The sequence below is a fragment of the Aquarana catesbeiana genome, linkage group LG08 (genome assembly GCF_042186555.1).
Source record: "Aquarana catesbeiana isolate 2022-GZ linkage group LG08, ASM4218655v1, whole genome shotgun sequence".
Classification (NCBI taxonomy): domain Eukaryota; kingdom Metazoa; phylum Chordata; class Amphibia; order Anura; family Ranidae; genus Aquarana; species Aquarana catesbeiana.
This window is the reverse complement of record NC_133331.1, coordinates 114,912,179-114,930,005: the sequence shown is the minus strand read 5'-3', so window position 1 is coordinate 114,930,005 and position 17,827 is coordinate 114,912,179.

Below are 17,827 nucleotides of genomic sequence, written 5' to 3'. Positions count from 1 at the left end.
TTTTCTCAGTTTAGGCTGATATGTATTCTTGTACATATTTTTGGTAAAAAAAAAAAATCGCAATAAGCGTATATAGATTGGTTTGCGCAAAAGTTATAGTGTCTACAAAATAGGGGATAATTTTATAACATTTTTATTTTTTTTTATTTTTTTACTAGTAATGGCGGCGATCTGCGATTTTTATTGTGACTGCGATATTGCGGCGGACACATCGGACACTTTTGACACATATTTGGGACCATTCACATTTATACAGCGATCCGTGCTATAAAAATGCATTGATTACTGTATAAATGTGACAGGCAGTGAAGGGGTTAACACTGGGTGGTGATGGAGGGGTTAACTGTGTTGCTAGGGGAGTGATTCTAACTGTAGGGGGCGGGGACTCACTAGGGGAGGAGACCGATCGGTGTTCCCCTGTACTGGGAACACACCATCGGTCTCCTCTCCTCTGACAGGACCGTGGATCTGTGTGTTTACACACACAGATCCACGGTCCTGCTGTGTTACCGGTAATCGCGGGTGCCCGGCGGACATCGCGGCCGCCGGGCACGCGCACCGGGTGCTTAGTGACACGGCGCGCGCGCGCCCCCTGGTGGCCCAAGAAAGCAAGGACGTCATATGACGTCCGCCCGCAACGAGAGCTGCGCCGCCTGGCCGTCAATTGACGGCCAGTGGTCGGCAGGCGGTTAAATGCTTCTTCTTTCTTCTATCTTCCTTCATCTTCTTCTTCTGGTTCTTCTGGTTCTTCCTCCGGCGTTCTCGTCCAGCATCTCCTCCGCGGCGTCTTCTATCTTCTCCTCGGGCCGCACCGCACCCATGGCATGGGGGGAGGCTCCCACTCTTCTCTTCATCTTCTTCTTCATGTTCTTCTCTTCTTCCTTCTTCTCTTCTTCTTTTCTTCATTTTCTTCTCCGGACCACTCCGCATCCATGCTGGCATGGAGGGAGGCTCCCGCTGTGTGATGGCGTCTCCTCCTCTGACGGTCCTTAAATAACGGGGGGCGGGGCCATCTGGTGTCCCCGCCCCCCTCTGACGCACGGTGACTTGACGGGACTTCCCTGTGACGTCACGGGGAATGCCACAGGGAAAACCCGTCATGTCCCGTGCGTCAGAGGGGGGCGGGGTCACCGGGTGGCCCCGCCCCCCGTTATTTAAGAACCGTCAGACGAGGAGACGCCGTCACACAGCGGGAGCCTCCCTCCATGCCAGCATGGATGCGGAGCAGCCCGGAGAAGAAAATGAAGAAGAGAAGAAGAGAAGAGAAGAAGAGAAGAAAAGAAGAAGGAAGAAGAGAAGAACATGAAGAAGAAGATGAAGAGAAGAGTGGGAGCCTCCCCCCATGCCATGGGTGCGGAGCGGCCCGAGGAGAAGAAGATAGAAGACGCCGCGGAGGAGATGCTGGACGAGAACGCCGGAGGAAGAACCAGAAGAAGAAGATGAAGGAAGATAGAAGAAAGAAGAAATAAGAAGCATTTAAATAAAGGAATTGTCAAAAACTGTCTCTTGTCATTTTTAACATTTTTGACAGTTTTTTAGTGAAATGGTAGGGGTAAGTACCCCCTTACCATTTCACACAGGGGGGGGGCGGGATCTGGGGGTCCCCTTGTTAAAGGGGGCTTCCAGATTCTGATAAGCCCCCCGCCCGCAGACCCCCACAACCACCGGCCAGGGTTGTGGGGATGAGGCCCTTGTCCTCATCAACATGGGGACAAGGTGTTTTGGGGGGCTACCCCAAAGCACATTCCCAATGTTGAGGGCATGTGGCCTGGTACGGTTAAGGAGGGGGGGGCCGCACTCTCGTTCCCCCCTCTTTTCCTGCGGCCTGCCAGGTTGTGTGCTCGGATAAGGGTCTGGTATGGATTTTTGGGGGGACCCACGCCATTTTTCTGGGGTTTTTTTTGGCGCGGGGTTCCGCTTAAAATCCATACCAGACCTGAAGGGTCTGGTATGGAATTTAGGGGGAACCCCACGTCATTTTTTTTTTAAATTTTGGCCGGGGTTCCCCTTAATATCCATACCAGACCTGAAGGGCCTGGTATGGAATTTAGGGGGACTCCCACGTAATTTTTTTTTTTTTTTTTTTTGGTTCAGGGTTCCCCTGTGGGGAATTCCCATGCCGTTTTTATCAATGAACTTCTATGTGTATTGTCAGCAATGCAATAGCCGCAAGTAGTTTTAAATGGGTTTTTTCCTTCGAAATGTCATTTTGCTGTCAGACTGTTCTAAACACAGGAAACATGCGCCCCTTTACAGGCATACTATAGACACCCCCCAGCTACGAAATTTAAAGGGATATTACACTTTTATTGTTTGACTTTAAGCTTTATTAAAATCACTGCTCCTGAAAAAACGGCCGTTTTTCAAACTTTTTTTTGCATTGATCCATGTCCCCTGGGGCAGGACCCAGGTCCCCAAACACTTTTTATGACAATAACTTGCATATAAGCCTTTAAAATTAGCACTTTTGATTTCTCCCATAGACTTTTAAAGGGTGTTCCGTGGCATTCGAATTTGCCGCGAACACCCAAAATTGTTCGCTGTTCGGCGAACTTGCGAACAGCCAATGTTCGAGTCAAACATGAGTTCGACTCGAACTCGAAGCTCATCCCTACTCAAAAGCAGTTTTTGGAGTAAAGTTGTTTTTTAACGTGACAATGGGGGTTATTTTATATATACAGATGTGTAAATAATCACTCTAGGTGAACCATTAATGGGGGTTATTTACTAAAGGCAAATCCACTTTGCACTACAAGTGCAGTTTCAGTGCAGTCTCAAGTGCACTTGTAGTGCAAAGTGGATTTTCCTTTAGTAAATAACACCCAACAGTGCTTTATAATTTTACACAATCACGCCATTTTCAGGACTCCCCAAATTTCGGTCATGGTGCTGAAAATTATAAATATTTTTGTCAGTAATGCATTACATACATTAACAACAAAAACAAGGTGTGTGTGTAGCAGACCCACAACATAATAATAATAGTTAGCCGAAGAAGAGATTGTCACCTTGTTTGCACTGTTGAAGAAAAAGGCAAACAAAAATACCATTAAAAGATAACCGAGGAGACAGCTAAAAGAAAGCCAAGCAGTAAATCAAAGCAAATATTTGTTCAGTTTCAAATATATTTTTATTTAAAAAATGTCTCAGACATTGTCTGGCATATTGATGGCCCCCCTACCCGCAAAGTATTCCAGGTATCTTTAACGGACCTGATGGGCACTCTGGGGGTGCAAGCCAGGACGGCCAGTTTCCAGCGCCGTCAGTTGGTTCATTCAGAATTCTGGCCTCAGGCCCAACTGAGGCAGCATAGTTCACAGAATTTCTCCTTAAAAAGTTGTGGAGAACACAGCAAGACAGGATGATGTGATTGAGTTTATATTCCGCCATGTGTATCGGTGTAAGAAATAGGCGGAACCGGCTGGCCATTATTCCAAACGTGTTTTCCACCACTCTTATGGCTCTAGCCAACCGGTAATTAAAAATCTTCTGGTCCAGGGTGAGGGTCCTCATAGGGAATGGCCGCATAAGATGGTCCCCCAGCACAAACGCTTTATCCGCAACGAACACGAATGGGCGTCCTTCCGCATTGTCTTCTGGAGGTGGCAAGCCCAAGCTGCCATTCTGGAGACACCAGTAGAACTCGGTCTGGGCGATGACTCCACCATCCGACATCCGGCCATTCTTCCCAACGTCTACATACAGGAACTCGTAAGTAGCCGACACCACCGCCAACATCACAATACTATTGAACCCCTTGTAGTTGTAATAGTATGTTGGGGGTGGGAAGATGTGGATGTGTTTCCCATCAATTGCCCCTCCGCAGTTATGAAAGTCCCACCACTGGGCACCACTGGGAGGCCACAGTCTGCCATTCCTGTGGCGTGGAAGGAAACTGTGGAGTCAAACAAGAAAAAAAAGTAGTAATTTTGCACAGAAACATTGAAAGCAAATTAGACCCAAATATTCTTGGCCAAAATCACTATAACATTTATTTTAGGGAGTATTTAAAGACAAAAGTATAAGGTCCACCTATCAGATCCCTCACCCCCTCTGATGGCCCATTGAAAAAATTTTAGGGGGGGTATGTTTTGGACAGGTAACCCTCTCCACTTCATTGATAGATGAATGCATACATAATAATGTGTGTTACTTTGGCCAGCCCCTCCTTACTTACACTATTGGCAGCCCACTGGGCAGGTAAGAAGTGTCATAATACAAATATATAAATACACACTGTACAAATGGAACATTTTTACATTCTGCTATTACCTATCAAGATAATAATAGGATACAAAAACTTTAAACAGTACCATTTGAAAGTATTCAGGCAGGTCCTTGCACTACATGCTTTGGGGAATTCATCCATAAATATGACCACAAAAGAGGTAGGCATAGTGTGTATGGGTTTGGCAAAGTCAGCAGACAGAGGATTGGTATCAGCTGAGTTAGCGTTTGGGGGGAGGGAGGGTTCCAAATGATTTTGGGACCCCAAAAAAAGCCTCTGGCACTCTGCATGAATTTAAGGACACAAATAACATTTTTAAACATTTTAGGGGGTGTTTAAGGTAAAGCACTACTATGGAGCTGACAAAATACATTGTTAAGTGACTAGATTAGGTGTGTATGGGCCCAGCATAGCATGCTGGGGAGGTAAGTGAAGGCAAATATGCATGAAGGACAAATAAAAAACTTTTAAAAATTCCAGCATGCAGAAGGACAAAGGGGACATTCACAGCATATTACAATCATGGTAATTAGGGAATGACGACAGAAATACAATACATTAGCAAACATTAAGTACAATAAAATGTGATGTTAAAGGATAAAAATCTTACCTTATTATAGTCCTTCTGCAGGACCTGGATGATGGCAGAACAGGTCTTTGGGATAATGATCCCCAGAGTCTGGGGGAGATGCCTGTCGAGAACTTGAGGTCCTGCAGGCGTCCCCCCGTCGCCAAGTACCACAACGTGGCGACTAGCCTCTGCTCCGGAGTGATGGCTTGCCGCATGCAGGTATCCTGCCTGCTGATATAAGGGGTCAGCAAAGCCAACAAACGGTGAAAAACGGGGTCCGTCATCCTGAGAAAGTTCCTGAAATCATCAGGATTATTCTCACGGATCTCACGGAGCAAAGGCATGTGACAGAATTGGTCACGCTGGAGCAATCAATTCTTGGTCCATGAACTCCTCCCCACCCTGTTCATGGACTGGGCTTGTGTCAAAGTAAGAACCCTAACACCAAGCCCCCGCACAGCACGAACTCTACGATGAGTACGTACACACAACATGGCTTCAAAACGGTCGGCTGGTCAGAACCGAAGTAACAGAACGCACTGAAGAACAGCAAGGCCTGTGAAGAGCAACCTGAAAATCAGCAACGAGCAGACAAGAACACACTGATAAATCAATGCAAGCTCACTACACGCACTGAAGACCAGATACAAACCCACAAGCACAAACTGAATAGCAGAAAAATGATCTGAAAACCACGAGTCTGAAAAGCGCGAACCGTCTCTCACCAAACTTTTACTAACACGAGATTAGCAAAAGGAGCCTAAAGGGTGGCGCGCTTGGTATTGAACTGCCCTTTTATAGTCCCGTTGTACGTGGTGTACGTCACTGCGTTCTTGACGCTCAGAAATTCTGACAACTTTGTGCGACCGTGTGTTTGCAAGACAAGTTTGAGCCAACATCCGTCGGAAAAAATCTGATGGATTTTGTTGTCGGAATGTCCGATCAATGTCTGATCGTGTGTACAGGGCATTACAGTGATGAGCACTGTAGCACCAATGGAACTGATGTGGCACTGTGTGGGCACTATTTGGGCTCTGATGTTACTGTGTTTTCTCTCTAATCACTCCTAAACGGTTGGCACTCACAGATCTGCAACACAGGTCGCTCTCCCTCCTCACACGCGGTCTCTGTGTGAGGAGGGAGAGCCGGCAATGAGGGTTGATCTCATATGTTTACACTTGAGATCACCCCTCATTGGAAGCTCCGATCGAGTGTAAAATGGCTGCTGGGATTGGCCATTTAGCACGATCTGTGATTGGCTGTGTCCAAGGGACACGGCCAACACAGAATTTCCCTGCTGCGCGCCCGCAGCAGCGCGCAGAGAGGAAGTAAACAGGAGGATGTCCAGGGACGCCCTCCCGGCAATTGAGTGCAGCGCTGTAGCCGTATTTCAGCTATAGCGCGGGCGCATAGTGGTTAAAGGATAGACTCACCTGTATTTAGTAGCAAATTAAAAAAATATTATAGTGTATACAATTGCGACACAAGTTATATTGTAATTTAATGTTATTAAAAAACTTCCTTCCCTTTTCAACCTGCAGCTCTGTAATTTTCTGTAAAATGCAATGCAATATGGCAACCTTAAGGTGTTCTGTACACAGATGGTGTATAGAATTTCCCCAGATATGTAATTTCCTGCTTGTGTGATTGGCTCACTGATTTTCCTAGAAGTCTGCACTAAGATACAGACAGGTATTTACAAATATGTTCAAACTAAACCCCTGTTTTTAACACATACTGTTAGACAGGATAATTGGGTTGGTTGCAGACTGAGCAGTAAGTTGAGCTGGGAATTTTCTTTTTCTTTGGTTGTGTTTGACATGCGTCGCCCTTTCATGTGCTCCCTGCTGCAAAGGCCAGTTTTAGGAGTGGGCAGTGGCCATTTGTTTGTACTGCACTAAGACACAAGTCAGGTTTTTGGCGTCCCCTGCAACAAAAATGTCATTTTTGGTGAGATACTTCCTAAGGAAAATCACATCTAAAGCAGACCCTGCAATTTTCCTCAATGGAGCCCTACAAATGCAGCACGATTGATAGTTATGAAATCACCCTCATGCACATTCATTTTACTCATGGGCACAAGTAAACAGCTATTACTTCAGAACAAGAAAAGGTAGCAGGGGGCGTTGTGACCGGACTCCAAGATGGATGCTTAACCTAGGAGCTCCACTCACCCACCGGAGATAATTCACAGCCAGCAGAGCCCACTGGAGCCATCCACAACCTCACACACTGCCACCACATAGGCAAAACCCCACTGATTGGAACAAGGGTGCCTAGACACCACAAAAACCCGCAGCAGCTGCAGAAAATGACAAGCTACTATGCCTTGCACGGGCCTCAACAAAATGGAGGCGGCGCCCGGGATCATAAGGCCGGAGCACAGACCTGGAGCATACAGTGGCAACAATGGGCTCCCATCCACCTCCATGCACACAACTAACCCACCTAGTGATTCCTCTTCGGGCCCATCCAGCCCCTCAACGAGAAGTCCGGCCAAATCGAAGCCATGGAGAGACTCTCCATTCAGGCCGCCGGCCGATCCGGTTATGGAGGTAAGCGGGCCCCAATGCACCACCACAAGCCAGATCAATCAGGGTGGGGATCCCATCACAGATTTCCCCACAGCAGATAGACCAGTGTCAGACACGATGATGAAAGACATGTTGCTGTCTCTGCGATCCTCCCTGCAGGCAGATATGGTCAGGGGGATAAATGAATGCCAGAGGGAAGTGCAAGCACTAGGCCACAGAGTGAACCAGGCAGAGCACAAGATGGAGGAATATACCTCATCATACAACGTAATGGTGGAGGCCCACACAGCACAGGGGAAAGATATAGCATGGATAAAAGACAAAATGGCTGACCTCAAGGACAGATCCAGGAGGAACAACCTTAAGCTGCGGGGTATACCAGAAGCTGTTCCCCCTAATCAGCTCCTGCAATTTAAAGTCAAGCAGAAAACTCCACGCTTAAGACCAACAAAAGGTATGCAGCCTCCCCTGATAGACCCCCTAAGGGGCTAGTGCATATTTAGAATCAATAAAGTAGGGTAAGTGGCTCTCCCTAATTGGGGGGTGAAAAAATCCCTAATTAGACACCATCAGTACTCGCATAGTGAAAATAGCAAAAAGCACAGAGAATGGTGAAAAAAATAGATATAAGTAAATAAATAAAAATAATCAGAAGTAATAGTCTACTAATAGTAGCCCCCTATATTGCATGACTATAAATAATCAAGAAATAAAGTGTCAGTGTCAGTGACTATTCACATCCATAGACAGTGTTACAGTAATCATTAGGTGTTGAATCATATGTAGCGCTGGTAGATTTACAATCTACCGCAGATTAGGTAAATTTAGTAAATTGGCTGTTAGGAAGGTTAAAAGTTCGCCTCTGTTCCAGCTTGGCTGACGTTGTGTGTGTTTCCGTGCTGACCGGTGGGTGTCGCTGTTACCACTAGTCAGTGTTGGAAAGGCAACGTATCAAAATGTATGGATGCTCCTCTGTCTCGGAGACAAGCTCGGTGGAGGTGGTCCTCCAAGTTGCATTCTGGGAAGGGGGTATTTATGGGACAGACGTCATGTTTTAGAGTCGTTTTACAGCCACCTGCTGGCCCTCCTGGCCGACAGGTATGCGTTAAGGAGCTACCTCGTGGTCCTCCAATCGGGAGGCCCACGATGCTGCGGCACAGGGGTGGGTCCAGAGGCTTGTCTGGAGCCTACCACCGTGGCCGAGGAATGGTCCTGAGCTGTCGGTCCTGTGTGACGAAGCTGGACAGCCGAGGAGATCCCAGGGGAGGACCCATCTTGGAGAGATCACGCAGCGTGCTGGTCTGTAGAGGGGCCTGGTGACTCGGTTGCAGGACGTATCCAAAAGAAGTAACCATACAGCATAGTGTCGCCGGTTTGGCTTAAAGGTTCAGGCTCTGTGACTGACTGTTCACTGCAGAAGATCTGATACATCCTGTGGCAGAGGATCGTGCAGATTTACTCCCCCAAGTAAGTCTGTGGCAGAGACTTTAGATTCGTGCTGCGTGCTGGCTGCTGGACCAGTGAGAGAGGCCTATCCAGACGAGCAGGGAGTGTGTCCCATGAGGGGAGTGCATTCCATTCAATTATCTGAAATCTATCTGGACATTTGTTACTAAGATATTAGAAGAAGATATTTGAGTTTCTCCTGAAAGTTTCCTTTTCCACCTCTTTCCTGCCACTTCCTAAAGTTTGACTGGTTAATAAAGCATTGAAAACGTACTCCAGTGTTGGTGCATGTGTCGTCCAGCAGTAAGCTCAACTGAACCCCTAGACCCGGTGCCGGTGAAACAGAGGGAAGCAAAGTGAAGCTAACAGACCCGCTTAAACCAGCAGCTCCGCAGTGAGTTATTGCTACACATATAAAGTAAAAAACAGTAGTAAATCACTCTTAAATAGTAATTGCATAAGTGCAAATTTGCACCAATCATATATCAATGTGTGTGCACCATACCAAGTCCCAAAAAAAATCTGTTATATGTGCATCATAACAGGTCCAACTGAAAAAATCCAAACAAATCGTCCAAATATTAATGAAAACAAGAAAAAAAGGATAAAACAGAAAAAAGTGAAAAAATTAAAAAAATAGTAAAAATAATAATGAAACTCCAAAGTGGCAAAAAAGTAACAAAAAGTGTTCAAACAATCTGGTGACTCTTGTACTCAAGCTGAACAAGTGACTCTTGTGCTCCCCCTTATGGGTCCCCACTCACCAGCTCCTTGTACCCCTACAGGGGTGATAGGCATATACAGATTAACGTGGATGGTCTCTCTTGGTAGCTCTGTCACTGGCCCATGCTTCCACCTGCTAGCCCCAACACAGGGCATCCGGGACGATCATCCGCTCAGCGCAACCTCCGCCACCATATCCAAAAGATAATACGACAGCTCTTCAGGGTTTAGGTCCTCTTCCTCACATAGACCTCAACCTCAGCTGTAGTCAAGCAGCAGAATGTCAATGAGGCAGCATATGGTTGGATCCAGAAAGAACCTGCTCCAGAAGATATGTAAGTATAGTATTATTGAGTATTTCTCCTGCAATTTGCCCAGACCCTATTTTCCACATTAGTGCCAGAGGCAACAGCACAAGATCTTCTTGTGGACAGGATACATAGGGTCCCTAAACCGGCCTTCCTCCCTGCTGGCAATCCCAGAAATGTGTTACTGAGAGTGCATTATTATCACATAAAAGATCAAATATTGCAAGCTTCCCGTAAACCAGAAAATATTCCTCAGCAATATGCCAACATCAGATTGCTCCCTGACCTCTCCAGACACACCTTACAATGTCGCCGCAACCTGATGACAAATTACCAAAGCACAGAGGAACCATAAAATCCTCCATAAATGGAAGTACCCTGCAACACTCTCCATTACCCATAACGGAGCTACCATCACAGTATCCACTTTAGAAGAAGGGATCACTGCTCTAAGGAAATGGGCTATACTTCCTGACCAGACCACCCATCACTCACCCCCAGCAGGGCCATCTCTCATCAAAAATTATTGGCAAATTGTATCCCACAAACCTTCTACTACGTAAGAAAACTGCTGGTGGAAGCTCATGAATGTAGTCCACAGTCACACAAGTTTATCTCCAGGGACGAGTTTCACAGTTAGACTCTCCTCAACACCCCTATACCACCAGTAAGCAATTACATCTGCACAAGGATCGATTTCTGGATCCGTTTATTATGCTATCCTTGTTGACTTTCCTTGTTCTGCCTGAAGCAACCTCAACTCATCTACTGAAACAAATGAACCAAAAATGTCCTTCTCCAATATCACAACAGCTGCACAATGCTAGTCCTATGGATGCAGTGAGTACTTACACCACATTACCTTACGAAATACCACACATCCCCTACAATGACGATTAAATGTCTATCGATTAATGCCCGGGGTCTAAACCACCTGGCAAAGCGGTTCTCTCTCTGGAAGGAAGCTAGTAAACAAAAGGCGGACATTCTCTGTGTGCAAGAAACGCATTTCCAACTTAATAGCACGCCACACTGTACACACAAGGACTATCCGTTCATCTATATGGCCTGCACACCAAACCACAAAAAGGGAGGTGTCCTACTAGCCATTAAAAATTCTCTTTCCTTCCAACCCAAAGATATCTTTCTTGACGAAGAAGGCAGATACATCATTACCACAGGAGACATAAACTCCAAACCATATACGATAGTCACCCTGTATGCCCTGAACTCACACCGAACCTGATTCATTAAAAAGGTTCTTCATAAAGCAAACTCAGTGAAATACGTCAATCTCCTGATTTGTGGAGATTTTAACGTGACATTGGATCCAACACTGGACACTTCATCAGGTAAACCCAAAGGTACTCTAGCCCTTCAGGCACTTCTACACAAGGAGGAACTGTTCAACACATGGAGGTGCCTTCATGCCAATGAAAAAGACTACACCTTTTTCTCCAATAGACACTGCTCCTACTCCCATATAGATATGTTTCTGACGGACAAATAGCTCCTGCAAAATGTGGAGACTACAAGTATACACAACATTACGTGGTCAGACCAAACTGCCATATCCATGTCCGCCGTAGAAAGGGGAGTCTCCTCCTCACCCCCCATCTGGTGCTGTAATACCCGACTACTTCAGGAACCACATTCTTAAAAAACAATCTCCCAGCATCTAAAAAAAATGTTTTCAGACAACATAGGATCAGTAAATGATCCATATATTCTATGGAATACACACAAGGCCTTCGTGAGAGGCATTTTAATTCAAATGGGAGCTAAAGAAAAAAAAAGACAGACTCAGCAGCTTAACTCTGTTCTCTCAGACATTCATAATTTGGAATCCAAAAACAAGAAAGCACCATCAGTACCATTAGCTGACAAATTAAACTTCCTCAGAGAAAAACTCAGAGAAATGTTAACACAACAATATCACAAACATCTTAGACGCCTATGACTAAACTACTAACGCTAACAGAGCAGGCAAATATCTAGCAAATAGATTAAAAGCGGTTCGTACAAAAACAAGAACATACCTAAAACATCCTACATTGTCACACAAAATTATAAACCCGCAAGACATAGCGAACCAATTTGCAGACTACTACAGCTCATTATATAACCTACATAATGATCCCAATACACCTCAACCGACCGCAGAAAAAATACAAACATTTTTACAGAGCATAAACCTCCCAACCCTCTCTGACCATCAACTAGCGGCCTTAAATGCCCCAATTACGGTCCAAGAAATAGAACTGACTATAAACTCACTTCCAAATGGGAAATCTCCTGGACCTGATGGATTCTCAAATGAATACTTTTAAACGTTTAAAAATCTCCTGTCACCACACCTGACAACAGTATACAATAAAGCTGCTGAGACTGCAACCCTCCCTCAAGAAATGCTGAGAGCACACATAGTAACATTACCAAAACCAGGTTAAGAACCCAACACACTGGCCAACTTCAGACCCATCTCCTTTCTCAACTCAGATACCAAAGTATACGCAAAACTTTTGGCCAAAAGACTAACGAATATTATACCCACAATTATACAGCGTGACCAGATGGGTTTTGTGAGGGGGAGACAAACCTCTGATGCAACCAGGAGAATTGTTAATGTGATACATCATGCTGAAAGAACTCGAACGCCTTCTCTGCTGCTATCTATTGATGCAGAGAAGGCGTTCGACTCTAACCAAGTTTGGCTTCAAGGGCTCCATATTGCAGGCTATTATGGCCCTATATTCGTGTCCTTCAGCGCAGGTATACTCTGCAGGTTTTCTATCCACACCCTTCAATATTACTAATGGTACTAGACAGGGTTGCCCCCTATCTCCGACCATCTTTAACTTGATGATTGAACCCCTAGCTGAAGCTATAAGGGAATACCCCTTGATTACGGGCACTAGCATACATACCATTAACTTATTTGCGGATGATGTAATCCTGCCCCTGACTAATCCGATCACATCCCTAAAACAAGCCCACAAAATCCTTACTGCTTTTGGTGATATATCATAATATTAGGTTCATTTCACTAAATCCTTGATATTGGATGTAGTTGTATCACCCCTCACACGTGATATTCTACAAACACAATTACCCTATACGTGGAGCAAAGGAGGCATCACATATCTAGGAATTACACTTACGAACAAAACTTCAGCACTTGTCAAAGCTAATGTGGTCCCGCTGATAGCCAGACTGGAAACCCAATTCAAGGATATATCAAAAAATGAAATATGGCTTGGAAGAATAACGGCTTATAAAATGTTGATATTACCGCAAATATTATATATGTTCCGCACTCTACTGATCCACATTCCTCAACACTACATTAAAAGCATAGCAACCGGGAGGGCGTGTCCTGAACATGGAGCTGTGAGGACGTGTCTGGTCCGCGCTCCGCTCCCGCCGCAACTTACCCAGCAGCATACCCACGATCCTGGGCCCTGACACGGCCCAGGACATGTCACAAAGGCGGCGGAATACAGCCCACCATTCCGGGACAGAGACCACCCAACAGGGGCAGCTGGATTCCTATTTTTCCGGGACCCGCGGCAAGGCCCCGGAGAAATCCAAGATGGCGCCGGTCAATAAGACAGGGAAACAGCACGCGCCGGCACAGAAGCAAACCATGCCAGCCGCGCTATCGCCACAGCCATCACCCGGATCGGTGAGTGACTCTGTACCCCCGACATCCCCGGGATCCACTGTGTCTAGGGCAGGGGGATCGGATATTGCCGACCTTATAGAAGAGGGGGACATTAAAAAGCACATCTGGTCCCTCCCCACTAGAGAGGATTTGGAAAGATTCACAGCCAGGGTGGAAAAGGCATTCATAGAGGATATAGCACAACTCAAAGAGGACACTACACACCTGGGCAACAGAGTGGAAACTATAGAGCAAAGGCTGGATGAGGCTCTTCCCACTATGTCAGCATTGCAGCTTAGATGTGCAGCTCAGGATCAAAAGCTGGACTTATTATTGTCACAACTTGACGACTTTGAAAATCGCAGCAGAAGGGCAAACATCCGTATCCGAGGTATGCCAGAAGCAACAGCCCCCAGGGACATTATCCCTTCCCTGCAAGGCATATTCAGGGAAATCCTGGACTTACCAGATACAGAGCCCATTGAGATTGATCGTGCCCACCGAGCCCTGCGACCACCATCCCAAGACGCTGACAACCCACGAGACATAATATGCAAGTTGCATAAATACACTCTCAAGGAGCGAATAATGCAAAAAATGCGCAACAGACCTTATTTTGATTTCGACGGCGCCCACCTCTGTTTCTTCCAGGACATCTCCAGACGCACGCTGATGCAACGTCGAGCCCTAAAACCTGTCTTGCTGGCCCTCCAAGAAGCAGGCCTCACATACCGCTGGGGCTTTCCCTTTTACTTACAAGCCTTTAAAGATGGCCGTTCAGCCACCCTGCGCACCAGAGATGATCTCCCTCATTTTCTCTCTGCCCTGGGACTTGGCAAAGTTGACTTTCCGGATTGGCGAGGGGACCATGCGATGATGAACTTTCCAAACATTGAACTCCCCCAGCCCTGGACACAAATGCCCCAACGCCAGGGCCGAAGACGCAGTCGCCACCAGCAAGAGTCAGATGCCTCCCCCGGCCCCTCTGCACTGAGAGACTGATGGTAACGTCAGGATCCCGAACTGAGTCCTTACTCCCCTGTTTCGGAGGCACCCCTTATTATTAAATCACCTACAGACCTGGAACTTCCTTTACAGTTTAACTGCTGCTGAGCCTGGTCTCACCAGGTCCCGACAACGATCTTCTGCCTACATAAAGCTGGTCAAGGCTCTCACCCGCTTCCTGAAAAGACACAGTTGGAGGATGTTTCCAGTCCTCCTTAGCTACTAGTACTACTCTCCCCGGGCCTCCCCCAAGTATACAACTCCCCCCCCCTAACCCCCTATCATGCCATTTACAACAACCCCCCCATCTACGGGTCACAACCCAGCATTTAAGAGGTGGGAGCGGGGCGGACCCCCTCTCCCTTCTCCCCTCCATGACGGCTCACGTTCCCCCAGTAGGCTGCCCATGTTTGGACACTAATCCCATTTGGGATACCGGACCTGGACAAAATGGGTCCCCTGAAGAAGGGGGGCACATTGGGCCCAGTCTGTGCCTATATAGAACCATTGTTAGGTTCTCGTTACATTTAAATGTTGCATATGGTTATGCTGACGTTAAAGTTTGTTTTCATTTTAATTGCACTTTTAATTTAGTTTTTTCACTTTCCTCCTCTATTCTCTTCTCCCTCCCTGGCCTCTTTGTTGCTCTCCTCTTCCCTAACAGGGTCTATTCGATTGCCGTCGCCCGCTCCGGACTCCGCCCCCGGGACCGCAGCCGACCTACAACATCATTCTTCAATGACAACGGTTAAGGTAATCTCTTATAATGTCCGTGGTCTCTGCTCACCCTGTAAGCGGAGTAAGCTGTGGTGGGAACTAAAAAAGTCCAGGGCGCAAATAGTTTTCCTACAGGAAACACACTTCACACACCATGCCATACCAAAACTACCGACACATATCTATAGTCAGTGGTACCATAGTACCTCCCCAGTCAACAAGTCCAGAGGCGCCTCCATAGCTATCCACAAAAACTGCCCCTTCCAATATTCAGACACCAGGATTGACCCCCTGGGACGATATGTCTTTCTGAAAGGGACCATAGCGGGTACTAAATACACCCTCGCCAATATCTATTCCCCCAATTCGAATCAATTGACCTTCCTTGATTCAATCATAGAGAAACTAGAGGAGTTCAGAGAGGGGTCTCTAGTTTTAGGAAGCGACTTTAATGTGAGCCCAGACCTATCCCTGGACACTTCACACAGCAAGCCCTCCCATTCACACGCATTCCTTCGGCACTTTCGAAAATCCCTTCAGATGATGGGCCTAGTTGACTGCTGGAGGGCCCTTCACCCCACAGAGAGGGATTACAGTTATTATTCAGCGGTACATAACGTTTACACACGTATAGACTTGGTCTATTTTGACCGCCCGACCTTGGAGCTCCTTCAAAGCTCTTCCATAGGAAACATAACCATTTCAGACCATGCCCCGGTCCAGGCCTCTTTTATCATTCCAACAGGCTCCCGGAAAACCTGGAACTGGCGCCTTAATGAATACCTATTAGATGACCCTGTAGTGGAAGCCCAGGTCTCAGACACAATAAAAAATTACTTCCGAGAGAATAATCAAGGAGATTTGAGCGAGGGCACAATATGGGAATGTCACAAGGCCGTTGTACGAGGCGAACTTTTTGCACAGGGGTCAAGACTAAAGAAAGAAAGGCAAGCTGACTATAATAGAGTTCTAAATGCACTTCAGCAGGCGGAACTTAAACACAAGGCGGGAGGTTCCTCAGATGACCTACGAGAACTAACGGAACTCAGAGACATATTCTCACCGTTGTTAGAACGACAGGCGCGTAAACAATTGCGACACTTATCCCACTGATACTACGAGCATGGTAACAAGTGCGGACGCATGCTCGCAAGAGCGCTTCGGACAAAACGGGCCCAAATGCAAGTACACAAACTTCGAACCCCTACGGGAGATATGACATTCCATTCCTCCAAGATAGCAGAAGGGTTCCGCGACTATTACGCCGAACTCTACAACCTAGATGCGAAAACTACCCATGAAACTAAGGAAAACAGACTGACCAAAATTCGAGACTACTTATCCACCAACGGACTGCCCTCCCTGACTGAAGACCAACTAGCTGACCTAGAATCCCCTATCACTACCACGGAACTTGAGTCCACCATCAAATCTTTACCCAACGGGAAAAGCCCAGGTCCTGACGGATTTACTATAGCATATTATGCCAAATTCTCCCCGCTCCTCACGAACCACATGTGTAAATACTTCAATTCCCTAGTAAAGGGATGCAAAATCCCATCTGAAGCTCTCTTAGCACACATCTCGGTTATACCGAAGGAGGGTAAAGACCCAACTGTCCCACAGAGTTACCGCCCCATTTCCTTACTAAATACGGACGTAAAAATCCTAGCGAAAATCCTTGCAAACCGACTGAAACACCTTATCCCCCTTATAGTTCACTTAGACCAGACGGGTTTTATTGTAGGACGCGAAGCTCGAGACAACTCAATCCGTGCGATTCAACTTATACATTGGGCTAAAACTAAAGAGGTACCCCCCCTTACCTAATACTCTCCACCGACGCCAAGAAGGCGTTCGATCGCATAGATTGGTCATATCTCAGAGAGGTCTTAACCTCAATGGGGCTGGGCCCAAATATGCTAGCTTGGATACTGGCCCTTTACTCTGAACCTAGTGCACAGGTTAGGCTTAATGGGATCCTCTCATCCAAGTTCCCGATTGGGAACGGCACGAGACAGGGGTGCCCACTCTCCCCCCTCCTCTTCGCCCTGGCCTTAGAACCACTGCTTCGTAGAGTGAGAGCAAACGCAGATATCACAGGGCTGACGGTGGGTGCTGTGGAGCACAAACTCTCAGCCTACGCAGATGACGTACTGTTTCACCTAACCAATCCCCTGGTCTCGTTGCCGGTCCTGATGCGGGAACTCAAAAACTTTGGTACACTTTCTAATTTTAAAATCAACTATAATAAATCGGAAATTCTACCTGTCAATCTGTCTTCCTCCATGACAAACAGCTTAAAAGCAACATTCCCTTTCACGTGGACTAAATCTTCTCTACGCTACCTAGGCATACAACTGACGGACAGCTTTGACACTCTATATACCACAAACTTCCCTAGACTTTTGACAGAAATTAAACAAGACTTAACACATTGGACGAAGACAGCTTTCACATGGATAGGCAGGACAAATATAATAAAAATGAACGTACTCCCCAGAATTCTGTTTTATATGCAGATGCTTCCCATACGCTTGCCCAAAACCTTTTTTAAACAAGTATCCAACTTGATCACCACCTTCATTTGGAATTCAAAGAAGCCACGAATTGCTATGAAGGTGCTGAGAC